This window comes from Lactuca saligna, chromosome 6, assembly GCF_052625555.1.
Source record: "Lactuca saligna cultivar CGN05327 chromosome 6, ASM5262555v1, whole genome shotgun sequence".
Taxonomy (NCBI): domain Eukaryota; kingdom Viridiplantae; phylum Streptophyta; class Magnoliopsida; order Asterales; family Asteraceae; genus Lactuca; species Lactuca saligna.
Genome location: NC_136422.1, coordinates 58,161,424 through 58,176,821, shown reverse-complemented (window position 1 = coordinate 58,176,821; position 15,398 = coordinate 58,161,424).

Genomic DNA, 15,398 nt, shown 5'->3' with positions numbered 1-15,398 from the left:
TCACATGGGTGTACTCGACGAGTTGGATGAAGATGGCCTGGAACTCGGCGAGTTGTATGAACAACTCGGCGAGTAGGTTGAAGATAGCCGTAGACTCGGCGAGTCTGTTCTTGGACTCGACGAGTCTTGTCGAAGAGTCCCAAATATTTCCTGGTTGAGTCGAGAATCGGTGAGTCAAGGGATGACTCGGTGAGTTGGGTGTGGGTGGACTCAGAGTGGTGGGACTCGGCGAGTCTCGGGGTGACTCGGCGAGTTGAGTCGCGGATTGGGGAAGTCCTGATTATGGGAACTCGACGAGTCACAGGGTTGACTCGGCGAGTAGAGTCAGTCGGGGGTTGACCTAGACTAAGGACTTCGATTTCGACCAAGGGTTGGCCATTGACTTTTAGGGTTTGGACAGCGATGTGGCCTTGGGCCAAGAGAGAGATAAAATAGACTTTTACCCATAAGAGGGTGTTATGAGAGGAGTTATTCTAGCCTCGAGAGTTATATTCATGAGAGTATTTGCCTTACGTGTTAGGCGGTGGCGAGTTCGAGATTCGAGTGTGGGGATATCTGCTTTCTGTTTGCCAGGTGAGTCTTCTCACTATACTTTACCTTGAGTAGGTAACCAGAGTTATGTGATCAGAGTATTTGTATGCTATTTGTATGTGATGTGTTGTACTGCATTATTTCTATGTGATTTATGCTGTGCATGTTATTAGAGTTGGAACCGAAAGGTTCCCAGAGTTAGAACCTGAGGGTTCACAGAGTTTGGGTGCACGGACCCATAGAGTTATAGCCTCGAGTGGCTAATATGTGTTATGTGTGGTATTTTGGGGAACTCACTAAGCTTCGTGCTTACAGTGTTTTGTGTAATGTTTTTCAGGTCTCTTTCAGTATCACGGGACGGCACCGGCTTGATTGTACACACCAGAGAAAGAGTCATATTTTGGAGGATCCTGGTTTTCTATGCAAGTGAAAATGGAATTATGTTTTGTAAATCGACTATGAATGAGATTTTTTAAAAAAAAAAGTGTTTCTAAGAATAAAATGATTATTTTAAATGAAAATTTTGTCTTGAAATTTACGGTGTTACAAGTTGGTATCAGAGCCTTGGTTTGAGGGATTCGGACGCGCCTTCGGGTAAATCTGGACTCAAACTGAGGAAGTAAGAAAAGTTTTTAAAGAAATAATTTCTAAAAGTGAATAAGAGTTCAAAGAGAAAGCAAGAAGGAGCAGTGTGTACAATCAGCCAGAGCCCGAACGGTGATTTCCCAAAATACCCTTATTTTTTTTTGGTGTTATGAGATATGTATGATGCACTTTATGAGATATTATTGCATGCTAGAGACAGGCTAGGTATTTCATATGTTAGGACTAGAGTGGCCTGATTTGTGATGCCTTAGCCTAGGACTCGTTGTTATATGTGTTATGCTTTTGAGTATGTGATGAGTGAGAGTATCCAGTTAGAACCCATGAGGGGTAGAGTTACAGAGTTCGGTGGTACTTTCGAGGATGAGCTGAGAAGGTGGAGTTATCACAGAGAGGGAGTCCTATGTATTCTTCAATGCTCGAATGCTGCTTGCTTTGTGCTTTGTGGAACTCTCGATGATGGGAGTCAGCTACCAAGTGAATATGATGATATTCAGGAGGTAGATGGCTGGCATCATTAGGAGCTCTTCAGCAGCTGATAGCAAAGAAGTGGGAGGAAAACGGAAGAGCCTAGGGAATAACCCTACCCAGATGAGTGCGCTTGTAGAATAGAGAATTTCGCTGGGGAGCGAGCGCGCGATAGGATTAGTGAAAGAGCAGGTCGAGCAGCTATTTAGAAGCTCTGGGATGGTCCGTGTGGAAAGTATGGGTAGATGTGGCAGGTAGTATGGGCCCGTACTACTGAAAGCAGAGGACCCATACTTGATACATGGAGTATTCTGAAGGTTCTAAAGAGCAGATTGAGGAGCGATGTTATGGTTTGAGTACCATACATCGGAGCGGATCGAGGAGTGATGTTATGGTTCGGGTACCATACAACAGAGCAGATTGAGGAATGATGTTATGGTTTGAGTACCATACATCGGAGCGGATTGAGGAGTGATGTTATGGTTTGAGTACCATGCATCGGCGCGGATCGAGGAGTGATGTTATGGTTTGGGTACCATACATCAGGGCGGATCGAGGAGTGATGTTATGGTTCGGGTACCATACATCAGGGCAGGTTGAGGAGTGATGTTATGGTTCGGGTACCATACATCAGAGCAGATTGAGGAGTGATGTTATGGTTTGAGTACCATACATCGGAGCGGATCGAGGAGTGATGTTATGGTTTGAGTACCATACATCGGAGCGGATCGAGGAGTGATGTTATGGTTCGGGTACCATACATCAGGGCGGATCGAGGAGTGATGTTATGGTTCGGGTACCATACATCAGGGCAGGTTGAGGAGTGATGTTATGGTTCGGGTACCATACATCAGAGCAGATTGAGGAGCGATGTTATGGTTTGAGTACCATACATCAGAGCAGATCGAGGAGTGATGTTATGGTTCGGGTACCATACAGCAGGGCAGATTGGGGAGTGATGTCATGGTTAGGGTACTATACATCGGGGCATATTGAGAAGAGATGTCGTGGAAGGAGTACCATGGCTCGTAGTGAATGATGTTTGTGGTTCTCTGGTTATTCGGCCATGAGTAAGTTCGAAGAGGCGTCCCTTGAGAGGGAGATCGAGAGCCCCTCAGAGTATTCTAGTAAGGAGTCAATGGAAGGGAGAATTTCGACCTGAGTTGAGCGATCAATCGATAAAGGAGATGTCACCTCCTATGATCGGGGAGGTACTGATTATGTAAGTGTGAGAATATGAGAAGCATGATGTTTTGGTTTTGGGTTTAGGGGTAAACCCTGCAGGTCGTCATTGATGATGATTTCCCCCCAGAATATCAGGTAGCATGTGTGCCGCGAGGCAGGGATTTATCATGAGCAGATAGTCAGTTGGGACTGAGATAGTCGAGGGCCATGCTACACCTAGTTGAGTATAGTCGGGTGTATGGTAGTGGTATCAGTGGGGAGTTCAGTCGAGTTTAGCGGTGCAGAGTGTTTTCTATCCATGGGGTGTTGAATATGGGAGTGGGTCCTTGTTCTTGGGATGATCCCGGTGTTGGAGCGTTGGTTGAAGAGTTGAGGTGAGGGGTACGGTGATTTTATGGTTCAGTCTATGAGCCAGGAATGTTATTGAGCAGTTGAGTTGTTTGGTACTAGATTGGTACGAGATTTGGAACGACTAGAGGCAGACGTGACGAGAAGTTCTTGAGGAGTTCATCAGAGGTTTAGAGTATATGAGGTCGATTCATTTCCGTAAGGGGGATTATTGGGCGTTGTGTAGCACTTTCCGGGGGCAGGTGCGATTTTGCTGGAAAATATAGTTATGGAATAGTTGTGTGCTATTTGGTGACTGTTCGAACCCTAAGTGGGGGAGAACTGGGTGCCACATGTAAGGAAGCAGAGATTTTTCAGGAGCAGTTATAAGTGGAGTATAGAGATATGCGGTAAGAAATCATGAGACCAGAGATGTCGGTGGTCGAGGAAAGGGGTCAAAGTGAGTTAATGCAGGAAGTACTTGTTTGAGAAGGATGAATGTCTCCACGTCAGGTGTTTATTAGTCAGGAATCTGGTATTGGTCAGTGTTAGGGAAAGTAGATAAAGAATGATTGGGCAGCCAACTCCCGGGTCGGTATGCTTATCCTTGTTTGGATATTGAGCGGCGGGAAAAAGAGTTTCGGAGAATTATCAGCGTGTTTTGTAGCATTAGCGTTTCTTCGTATTGCAGTTGAGAAATTGAATACACCGAAGTTGCGACTTGGGAAAAATGAAGATCTAGTTATGGGGTTCAGAGGGAATGTATTATTGCATCTATATGGTGCTTGGGGCAGGAAATCTGTGGTCGTGGCAGGATCTTGTGATGTTCGGTGGGGGTGTTCCGAGGTATCCGGGTATTGATATCTTTATTTCAAGTTATTCGTGAATCTTGAGGCGAGACGACTTGTGGTATATCAGGTATCTATGGATCTATTGAGAGCCCTTCGAGTATGGGCATCCAGGGAGATTACTTGGGAGAGTGGATCTTCGCAAGGGTAGGCATCTGTTATGGCGATTGCCTCTAGAGTCTGTGATGAATATTCGAGACGAGTATGGGTAGCCGCCTATGATATTCTGTAGAGCACGAGCTAGTCTAGTCAGAGGGTGTTGTGATACTGCGGAGAGCCGTAGTACTCACTAGTCAGAGGGTGTTGTGATACTGCGGGGAGCCGTAGTACTCACTAGTCAGAGGGTGTTGTGATACTGCGGGGAGCCGTAGTACTCACTAGTCAGAGGGTGTTGTGATACTGCGGGGAGCCGTAGTACTCACTAGTCAGAGGGTGTTGTGATACTGCGGGGAGCCGTAGTACTCACTAGTCAGAGGGTGTTGTGATACTGCGGGGAGCCGTAGTACTCACTAGTCAGAGGGTGTTGTGATACCGCGGGGAGCCGTAGTGCTCACTAGATGGCAAGAGAGTGTGATGATGGAATGTTCTCCGATCAGTATATGATGTGGAAGAATTTTGGGCTTGAGTAGCCCTAGCATTGAGTCTTTGGAGCCCGGATGTTGGACGAGGGGTGAGACTGGGGACCCCGTCTCTGTCGGGGAATGTGGTGAGATGCGCAGCAGAAACCAGAGATCAGAGTGGAAACGATCCTCGGTTGGATTGTATTTTCTTGCATAAGGAAAAGAGAATTTCGTGACTTGTGTGTCATGGGGCCGGGATAGTGGTCACGGGGAGGAAGTTAGTGGGATGTTTGGATCATGATTTGGGTGACCTTTGGAGGCTCAGCTGTGGAGTCAAAAGCTGACCTAGTGCCCAGTCTCAAAGAGGGATATGAGATGAGCTAGAGCTTATCATGATGATGTCTGAGGACACCTCAAAGGGAGTGAACGATTCAGACGCTCAAATACATGCTTCGGGCATATGTATTAGATGTCGGAGGGTGTTGTGGCACGTATTTATCCTTGGTTGAGTTATCCCATTCAACAGCCATCATTAGTGCATTGGTATGCCACCCTTTGTGCTGTTGTATGGGAGGAAGTGTTGGACCCTCATTTGTTGGGGAAAGTGTTGATTCGCGGAAGTGAAAGTTATAATGAGAATGGATGATTTGGAGTATGGTGGTCGAACACTGTGTCTGTGACAGTGGTATGGAGTGACTTCATGATGGGATGTCTGCTGAGGACGCGGAAGGATTCCGCGGGTGTAGAGCTAAGAGTCTCAGGATGGATGCAGGGATGGAGTCTGGGACTCCCAACTTGATTCTGATCAAGGGTTGTGTGCGTAGTGGTGGTTTCTTCTGGGGATGTTGGAGACATCATCAGTATGACGGGTTTTCCTAACCCGAGAGTGCGAAGGTTGGTGCGGCATGGGTGTGTGATTGCAAGAAGAGGAATCATGGGAGTTGCTCTGGGATTTAAGAATGGGTCTTTCCGTCATCACGGATTGGATAGAATGGGATTCGGATCGGGGATCCGATGGTTCATGTCTTCTAACCCTTATGGGTCGAGTGATTGTTGAGATTTGGGACAGAGATACTTCATGGGTAATTCTCGGATCGTTGTGTGTGGTCATCAGAGGGTACATCCGGTGCCCGGTTCGAGACAATGGTCAGGACACCGTAAGGAAAGGGAAAGTGTATTCGAGTTTCGATGGGTATGCCTTGTGAGATCTGGTCCGATTAAGGCCAGGTGGCACGTTGTGGGAGTAATTATGGAGTTGAGTTGCTGTAGGCTTCGAGGGCGAAGCCTAATTTAAGTGGGGGAGAATTGTAACATCCCGAAATATCAAGAGTAGAGCTGAAGGGCTAAAAGAGTAATTTGGGAAAGAGCGACTCGGCGAGTCCATGTGTGCGGCGAGTAGAGTCGCGACTTGGTCGCGTGTTAAGTGGCCGACTCGGCGAGTCAGTGTATTGGACTCGGCGAGTAGGCGCTGAGTGGAGAAAACCCTAATTCCCGGGGTTGAGCCTTATATAATGATCATTATGTCTTCCTCCCAGCCTCTTTATCACCCCTTGAGCCCCAGAAAACCCTAAATCACGAAGAAGCTCCATTGTTGAATGGATTGGAGCTTGGAGGAGTAATTGTGAAGGAATTTTGGGAGATTGAAGGCTTGGAGCAAGGAGCTTTGTTTGGATTCGAGTCTCATTTCAGTTGGGGCATTCCTTTGAGGTAATATCTCGTTTTTTGAGTTGCTATTTCTTAGATGCATCATTTTGGGGGTGTTGGAGATCATATCTTTGGATGTATTGGAGTTTAGAGGCTAGATCTGAGGTTGCTACCTCAGATCTGGAAGGGAGAAGGTCTAGAGTGCATGAAAGTCCCTGTTTGTGAGTGGTTGATGGAGCCATCTTGTCCCAAATCCGAGCCCAATGTGCAAATGGCTTAGATCTCTTTGGATTCACGTAAAGTTTGCCACTTTACGTGATGGGTGAGTGGTAGGAGACTAGATCTAGGTTTTGGAGCAGTTGCATGGCCTGGAATGCTTCGGAATGGTTTCAGAACGGTGGTACTCGGCGAGTCACATGGGTGTACTCGACGAGTTGGATGAAGATGGCCTGGAACTCGGCGAGTTGTATGAACAACTCGGCGAGTAGGTTGAAGATAGCCGTAGACTCGGCGAGTCTGTTCTTGGACTCGACGAGTCTTGTCGAAGAGTCCCAAATATTTCCTGGTTGAGTCGAGAATCGGTGAGTCAAGGGATGACTCGGTGAGTTGGGTGTGGGTGGACTCAGAGTGGTGGGACTCGGCGAGTCTCGGGGTGACTCGGCGAGTTGAGTCGCGGATTGGGGAAGTCCTGATTATGGGAACTCGACGAGTCACAGGGTTGACTCGGCGAGTAGAGTCAGTCGGGGGTTGACCTAGACTAAGGACTTCGATTTCGACCAAGGGTTGGCCATTGACTTTTAGGGTTTGGACAGCGATGTGGCCTTGGGCCAAGAGAGAGATAAAATAGACTTTTACCCATAAGAGGGTGTTATGAGAGGAGTTATTCTAGCCTCGAGAGTTATATTCATGAGAGTATTTGCCTTACGTGTTAGGCGGTGGCGAGTTCGAGATTCGAGTGTGGGGATATCTGCTTTCTGTTTGCCAGGTGAGTCTTCTCACTACACTTTACCTTGAGTAGGTAACCAGAGTTATGTGATCAGAGTATTTGTATGCTATTTGTATGTGATGTGCTGTACTGCATTATTTCTATGTGATTTATGTTGTGCATGTTATTAGAGTTGGAACCGGAAGGTTCCCAGAGTTAGAACCTGAGGGTTCACAGAGTTTGGGTGCACGGACCCATAGAGTTATAGCCTCGAGTGGCTAATATGTGTTATGTGTGGTATTTTGGGGAACTCACTAAGTTTCGTGCTTACAGTGTGTTGTGTAATGTTTTTCAGGTCTCTTTCAGTATCACGGGACGGCACCGGCTTGATTGTACACACCAGAGAAAGAGTCATATTATGGAGGATCCTGTTTTCTATGCAAGTGAAAATGGAATCATGTTTTGTAAATCGACTATGAATGAGATTTTTAAAAAAAAGTGTTTCTAAGAATAAAATGATTATTTTAAATGAAAATTTTGTCTTGAAATTTACGGTGTTACAACAAATCAGGGATATCGATGTTGCGTTCAAGACAAAATGACTTAAAATGACCGAGAAAACTATCCCATTTTTAATCTATCATTTTTTGCAATAGCAATTTGGTGGATTCAACTAGCCTCAATGCATTCAATATACCTTGAGATTATCTATGTAAAGCTTGGCAAAGTAAATCTATGATCTCCATTATTTCATTCTTAAGATGTAGAACAAAAATGAATTCAAATGTAGTAATAGTCTCATATGCTGAGACATCCCCATTTTCACGGCCAGAAAAGACCGATTTTGTTTATGCTTTATAAAAATCAGAGTACTTCTTTTCATAAAAATATTGCGGAATTTGTTCCCAGAAAAACACGATAAATACGTTATTAAAACATTTTCGAAGAAACGTATTTTTATTCATCTTAAAACGTTTGGGATGTCATCGTTAATACAGAAACATAAGCATAAACAGAACTTACAATTATTTACACTAGTGATCTACATCTCTTTAAATCTCTCAGTGTAATGTCACTTCATTTCGTCACCTGTGATATACATAAACTGAGTGGGTCAGGTTGGAAAACCTGGTAAGTACATAGGGTTTTCAACCCACAATAATATAATTATTATGTTTAATCAAACAATCAACCCAATTACCCATCCCCATTATCTTCTTTACTCTTTAAGGATTTAACCTAAGAGTCATCTATCATTCATTCGTTTATTCCGAAGTCCCTTACCTCCAGGGTTATAGGGCTGACACTAAATCCATAGCTGCCAATGTTCGTTCATAAAGCACTAATTCCATAGCTGCTATGGTCTATTCATCAGGTACTAAATCCATAGCTACCAGTCTTTATCTAATAGGTACTAAGTCCATAGCTACCAATGTTCAACAGGTACTAAGTCCATAGCTACCAATTCCCAACAGGTACTAAATCCATAGCTACCAACGTTTAACAGGTACTAAGTCCATAGCTACCGGTGTTTGTCCCATAGGCACTAAGTCTATAGCTGCCAATGTATCATCTTCTATCTCTCATCATTCATCTACCCATCTCATATCCAACATATTTGTATATATAAAATACGTATACAGCTTAAAATTCTTTAAAACATGTATAAAACGTTCATCCAGCATAGACAACAAGTATTCAGATAATATGCACACATAGCACGTAGTTTATATAAAATAATTCATATCTATGTGTAAGATGAAAGGGACTATGCACTCACCTGATAGGCGGTGACTCAACACTCGGACAGCGCTTCGATACTCTCAAAGCAAATTCCTTCGATAAAACCTAGTATCAACACCTCTAGGGTTTAGTCTACCGATATCCGCAACGAATTAATAGTCTGACTATTATTATTATTATATAAGCGTTAAATAAAACTCAATATAACTCATAATAATAGCCCAAATAATTATTTTAAGGTCCTAATAATGTTACTATAATTAATTAGAAGCTATATTAAAACTAGCGTAGGCGTAGCTCACTTACAGCGGGTTTTTCGCAAAACCGGGCTTCGCTGGAGCAGCGTTTCCGAGCCGAAAGGCTCTTTTCTCGGAGCCGTCGGGCGCTCCGGGGCTTCCGCCTCGTGCTAGGGAGTTACCCTAGGCTTTAGGGGGTTAGGGAGGTTTAGAGAGAGAAAGAGAAGTTGGAAGGTGTGAGAATGAATGGAACCCGGCACCTCTATTTATAAGGGTGCTGACTAGCCTAGTCGCCGAGTAGGGGGGACCTACTCGCCGAGTTGGTCCATGTGGTGGCCTTCTGGTGGTGCCACGTGTCCAATTCTGGTGGTGCCACGTCACCCCCTATCGCGTATCAGCCTTCAAACTTAGAAAAATCATAACTTTCGCCTACGAGCTCCGTTTTCGACGTTCTTTATATCCACGCGTAGGTAAAATCAAGATCTAAAACTTTCTTCTAGACTCCGTCGGCTAATTCTCGACCGATTTCAAATTTAATAGTAGGAGGCGTTTAGACTGTTAAATGACCGCGAAGAGTTCATAACTCCTTCATCCGGACTCCGTTTTCGTCTGTCTTTTTACCGTTGAGTTCCTATTAATGATACCTTCAACTCTCATTTAGGTCGCGTAAGCCAAAAACCGCTCGAACTAAAATTCGAGTTTCGGGCCGTGCACTGCTAAGCCGAATCTTAGAAAAATCATAACTTCTTCATACGAAGTCAGATTTGGGCGTTCTTTTTATCGATGTTCTTAGTTTAACATATTCTACGACTTTTGTTTAGATTGCTAAGGCTAAAAAGTCTTCTATCGTATATTCACTATTTACGTCTCCAAGTGTCGTGCCGGTTTTGTCGTAAAACTTCGGCGGGCCATAACTTCTTCGTTATAACTCGGATTTTGGCGTTCTTTATATGTATGGAAAGCTTGAGACATATTCCACAACTTGGTTAAGATTATTTATTCTGAATAATCTTTTGTCGAAAAGTCATTTTCGACCCCTATTACCTCTAAATTGACTAGCCCGGATCTGCGGGCGTTACAATTATCTCCCCCTTAGGATGATTACGTCCCGGAATCATCAACGAAAAAGGGCTCACATGATGACTCCATTTGTTATCTATTCATCCTAAGTCATAACTTCGATGTTTCTTCGAACGTGTATCTAACCCTTAGATTTCTTGACTACAGGCGGTGCTCGATCTTGCATACGCTCTCTATCTCACGTTAGGCTCCAAATTATGACCTTCAAGTCACAATCTCGATCCTCACTGGATACGAACTTAAGATAAGTTCTTTTATTAATACAATGGACCGATGTGTCATATTCTAATGACCTCTCATCGTATGTTGCAACACTTAGACTTAGGTCTCTTAGTGTTAAATTCTAAAACAGATTATGCCTTCCTTCATGTTCTAATGTGATATAATCACACTTTAACATTAGGCATTTCTAGCTACCAACTTCTTTAACAACGAGCGCGATATTACTATTGATCGCTTTGATTTCAATTATTTGGTTTAAGTCGGACGCTACATCAAACTTGGTTCTCTGAACCACGTAGCCTACTCATTGTAGTCGGACTCAATGTGATATGACCACTAGGGTCGGGATAACAACAATCTTCTTAGTCATTACCGAAACAATGGTATCAACACACTTGAATAAATCGAAATCAATTACTAGTTTCTTGGTAACCTTGTGACTTTCCCTAATCCAAGCGTGAGTCCTGTGCTTCCGGTAGTATATGCATCTACTACTTTTCACACCTACTCATACTCGTCCCAAGTATTGTCTCGCAGTTTTCCCAAGTTATTATCACAAAACAATTTTTTTTAACACATAAAAATGTGTCCAAACAATCACAAAATTTTCCCTAGACTCTACTAGGACTTCTTCTATGCGTATCTTCAATCATCAATTCTGCTTCAGCTCGGTGGAAATACCATACGATGGGTCAACTTCATGAATTACGCCAATCATTCCATCATCCTGTCAATCGAAGGTGTACTTCGGACGTACTGTACTCCACTAAATGTACAGCATGACATATTCTAAAGGCAAGATACCACTCTTATGATATCTTCCGATAGGTGTCATTCACTATCGTAAGCCTTTTCATTTCCTCCACTTACTCAATTCTCTATGAGTCCTTATCATGACATTCTATTCTCCAAAGCAAGCGTTTGGTGTATCGAGACGAGAATATAGATAGAGGAAGAATTAGACACGTATTCCTCCTTATTTCTCCAAAAAGTTACATGCCAGTTCTAATATCGTAACTAAACGTTTAGAAACCTGAGCACATAAAATTTCCAGATCCGGTCGGCAACAGACCATAGATCCGATCATATAATGCATATCATAAATCATTTAGCACATAAAAGCATGTTAGGAATTTTGCCTAAATAAGCTAGTGCTTGTGTCTATTCAGGTGCATTACCTAAATCTATTTGACACACTCCTCACAATCATCGCTTAGCATTCTAAGTTTAAGTCTAGAAATAAATCCATATTCCTAGTTCGCTTAAACTAATGCTCTGATACCAACTGAGACATCCCCATTTTCACGGCCAGAAAAGACCGATTTTGTTTATGCTTTATAAAAATCAGAGTACTTCTTTTCATAAAAATATTGCAGAATTTGTTCCCAGAAAAACACGATAAATACGTTATTAAAACATTTTCGAAGAAACGTATTTTTATTCATCTTAAAACGTTTGGGATGTCATCGTTAATACAGAAACATAAGCATAAACAGAACTTACAATTATTTATACTAGTGATCTACATCTCTTTAAATCTCTCAGTGTAATGTCACTTCATTTCGTCACCTGTGATATACATAAACTGAGTGGGTCAGGTTGGGAAACCTGGTAAGTACATAGGGTTTTCAACCCACAATAATATAATTATTATGTTTAATCAAACAATCAACCCAATTACCCATCCCCATTATCTTCTTTACTCTTTAAGGATTTAACCTAAGAGTCATCTATCATTCATTCGTTTATTCTGAAGTCCCTTACCTCCAGGGTTATAGGACTGACACTAAATCCATAGCTGCCAATGTTCGTTCATAAAGCACTAATTCCATAGCTGCTATGGTCTATTCATCAGGTACTAAATCCATAGCTACCAGTCTTTATCTAATAGGTACTAAGTCCATAGCTACCAATGTTCAACAGGTACTAAGTCCATAGCTACCAATTCCCAACAGGTACTAAATCCATAGCTACCAACGTTTAACAGGTACTAAGTCCATAGCTACCGGTGTTTGTCCCATAGGCACTAAGTCTATAGCTGCCAATGTATCATCTTCTATCTCTCATCATTCATCTACCCATCTCATATCCAACATATTTGTATATATAAAATACGTATACAGCTTAAATTCTTTAAAACATGTATAAAACGTTCATCCAGCATAGACAGCAAGTATTCAGATAATATGCACACATAGCATGTAGTTTATATAAAATACTTCATATCTATGTGTAAGATGAAAGGGACTATGCACTCACCTAATAGGCGGTGACTCAACACTCGGACAGCGCTTTGATACTCTCAAAGTAAATTCCTTCGATAAAACCTAGTATCAACACCTCTAGGGTTTAGTCTACCGATATCCGCGACGAATTAATAGTCTGACTATTATTATTATTATATAAGTGTTAAATAACACTCAATATAACTCATAATAATAGCCCAAATAATTATTTTAAGGTCCTAATAATGTTACTATAATTAATTAGAAGCTATATTAAAACTAGCGTAGGCGTAGCTCACTTACAGCGGGTTTTTCGCAAAACCGGGCTTCGCTGGAGCAGCGTTTCCGAGCCGAAAGGCTCTTTTCTCGGAGCCGTCGGGCGCTCCGGGGCTTCCGCCTCGTGCTAGGGAGTTACCCTAGGCTTTAGGGGGTTAGGGAGGTTTAGAGAGAGAAAGAGAAGTTGGAAGGTGTGAGAATGAATGGAACCCGGCACCTCTATTTATAGGGGTGCTGACTAGCCTAGTCGCCGAGTAGGGGGGACCTACTCGCCGAGTTGGTCCATGTGGTGGCCTTCTGGTGGTGCCACGTGTCCAATTCTGGTGGTGCCACGTCACCCCCTATCGCGTATCAGCCTTCAAACTTAGAAAAATCATAACTTTCGCCTACAAGCTCCGTTTTCGACGTTCTTTATATCCACGCGTAGGTAAAATCAAGATCTACAACTTTCGTTTAGACTCCGTCGGCTAATTCTCGACTGATTTCAAATTTAACAGTAGGAGGCGTTTAGAGTGTTAAATGACCGTGAAGAGTTCATAACTCCTTCATCCGGACTCCGTTTTTGTCTGTCTTTTTACCGTTGAGTTCCTATTAATGATACCTTCAACTCTCATTTAGGTCGCGTAAGCCAAAAACCGCTCGAACTAAAATTCGAGTTTCGGGCCGTGCACTGCTAAGCCGAATCTTAGAAAAATCATAACTTCTTCATACGAAGTCAGATTTGGGCGTTCTTTTTATCGATGTTCTTAGTTTAACATATTCTACGACTTTTGTTTAGATTGCTAAGGCTAAAAAGTCTTCTATCGTAAATTCACTATTTACGTCTCCAGGTGCCGTGGCGGTTTTGTCGTAAAACTTCGGCGGGCCATAACTTCTTCGTTATAACTCGGATTTTGGCGTTCTTTATGTGTACGGAAATCTTGAGACATATTCCACAACTTGGTTAAGATTATTTATTCTAAATAATCTTTTGTTGAAAAGTCATTTTCGACCCCTATTGCCTCTAAATTGACTAGCCCGGATCTGCGGGCGTTACATATGCTGAATTTGTATCTCCTTTGATCTAACTAATGCCATCCTCAATAATTTGAAGTAAAACCTCACAAATCGGACTAATCATTTTTATTAAGCTTGAAACCGATTTCAAGTGAAAACCCCATCTGGTATCCCGACCCGTTGTAAAATACCAATCTGATTGAGGCCTCTACCAGTCTCCAACTATCCAATAGATTTAAAATATGCCATTTTTTGTCTTGTGCATATCTTAGTTGGTCGGAGCGCTTGGAAGAAGCACCAACGCCATTGATAATAAAAGATAATTTAGTAAAAACCATGTGTACCACAATAACACGTGAAGCGGCCATTAATGCCATTGCAATCGATGAGCAAAAAATGAACATAATATACAAATGGACAATCCTTTTGAAGTCAATGCTTGTAAACCTTTGAAATGACCTCGCATATTGCTTGCACCGTCATACCCTTGGCTACAAGTCGACTTAAAATCAAGATTGCTATTTTTCAATAGAAAATATATTCTATTCTATAGAGTTTGTGATGTAGTGTCTCAAAATGACGCCAATAATGATTCCACTTTATTTATTCTATTCTATAGAGTTTGTGATGTAGTGTCGCATATTGCTTGCACCGCCATACCCTTTGAAATGACACTCAATAATGACACCACTTAATTTATGAATCTCAAAACAATAGACGTTTGTTCTCTGTTAGACTCTGCTTGTTGTCGAGTACAACAAAATTAATAACTCTAAATCTTCTACACTAAAACCGTTTATAGTGGTAAAGGGATCGTATCCACGGAGATTGGTTCAATTTAAATCTCTATGTAAATCACTTGTTTAAGTACTTGTAAAACAAGAGTAAAAGTAAAATAAGGGGTTTAAATCTTTTTGATTGTTTGAGAAAATTAAAACTAAGCTAGAATGTAAATATGAAAAGTAAACAAATAGATGATTTGATTAAGTTCAATGAATTAAATTTGGTTGACTTTAGAATACACCATATGAATGACTTAGTTGACTTATCATTAGACAAAATGGAACAACACTTGTGAATTAATTTAACTTGGTTATAGCAATTCATAAGCACAAATTAGTTCAACTCTTCTTTGTTATTAAAATGATTAGAGGAGCTCTTCACACATTCCCTTAATTAAAGTCACAAAGCCAATGAAGCATATAATCTTGTGAAAATCAGTTAGCTTTAGGTTTTAAGAGTTACCAAGTCCAAAAGATAATCAAATGCTTACATTATCATTATGTAGGAAAAATTTTCGCGGTTTAAATGAAAACAAACATAGAAACCATTTGTTGCTTACCAATTTGAATGTTCATTAGTTAACCAAGAAACTAGCAAAAAAAATAAGCATTCATTCATCCAAGCTCATGATCAAAGATAAAAAAAACACAATAAGATATTTGGCTAGAAAACATTTTTGTAAATTTTAAACACACGATAGCATTAAGTATTCCAAACAACCAATCATCCATGGGCTAAACCCTAAT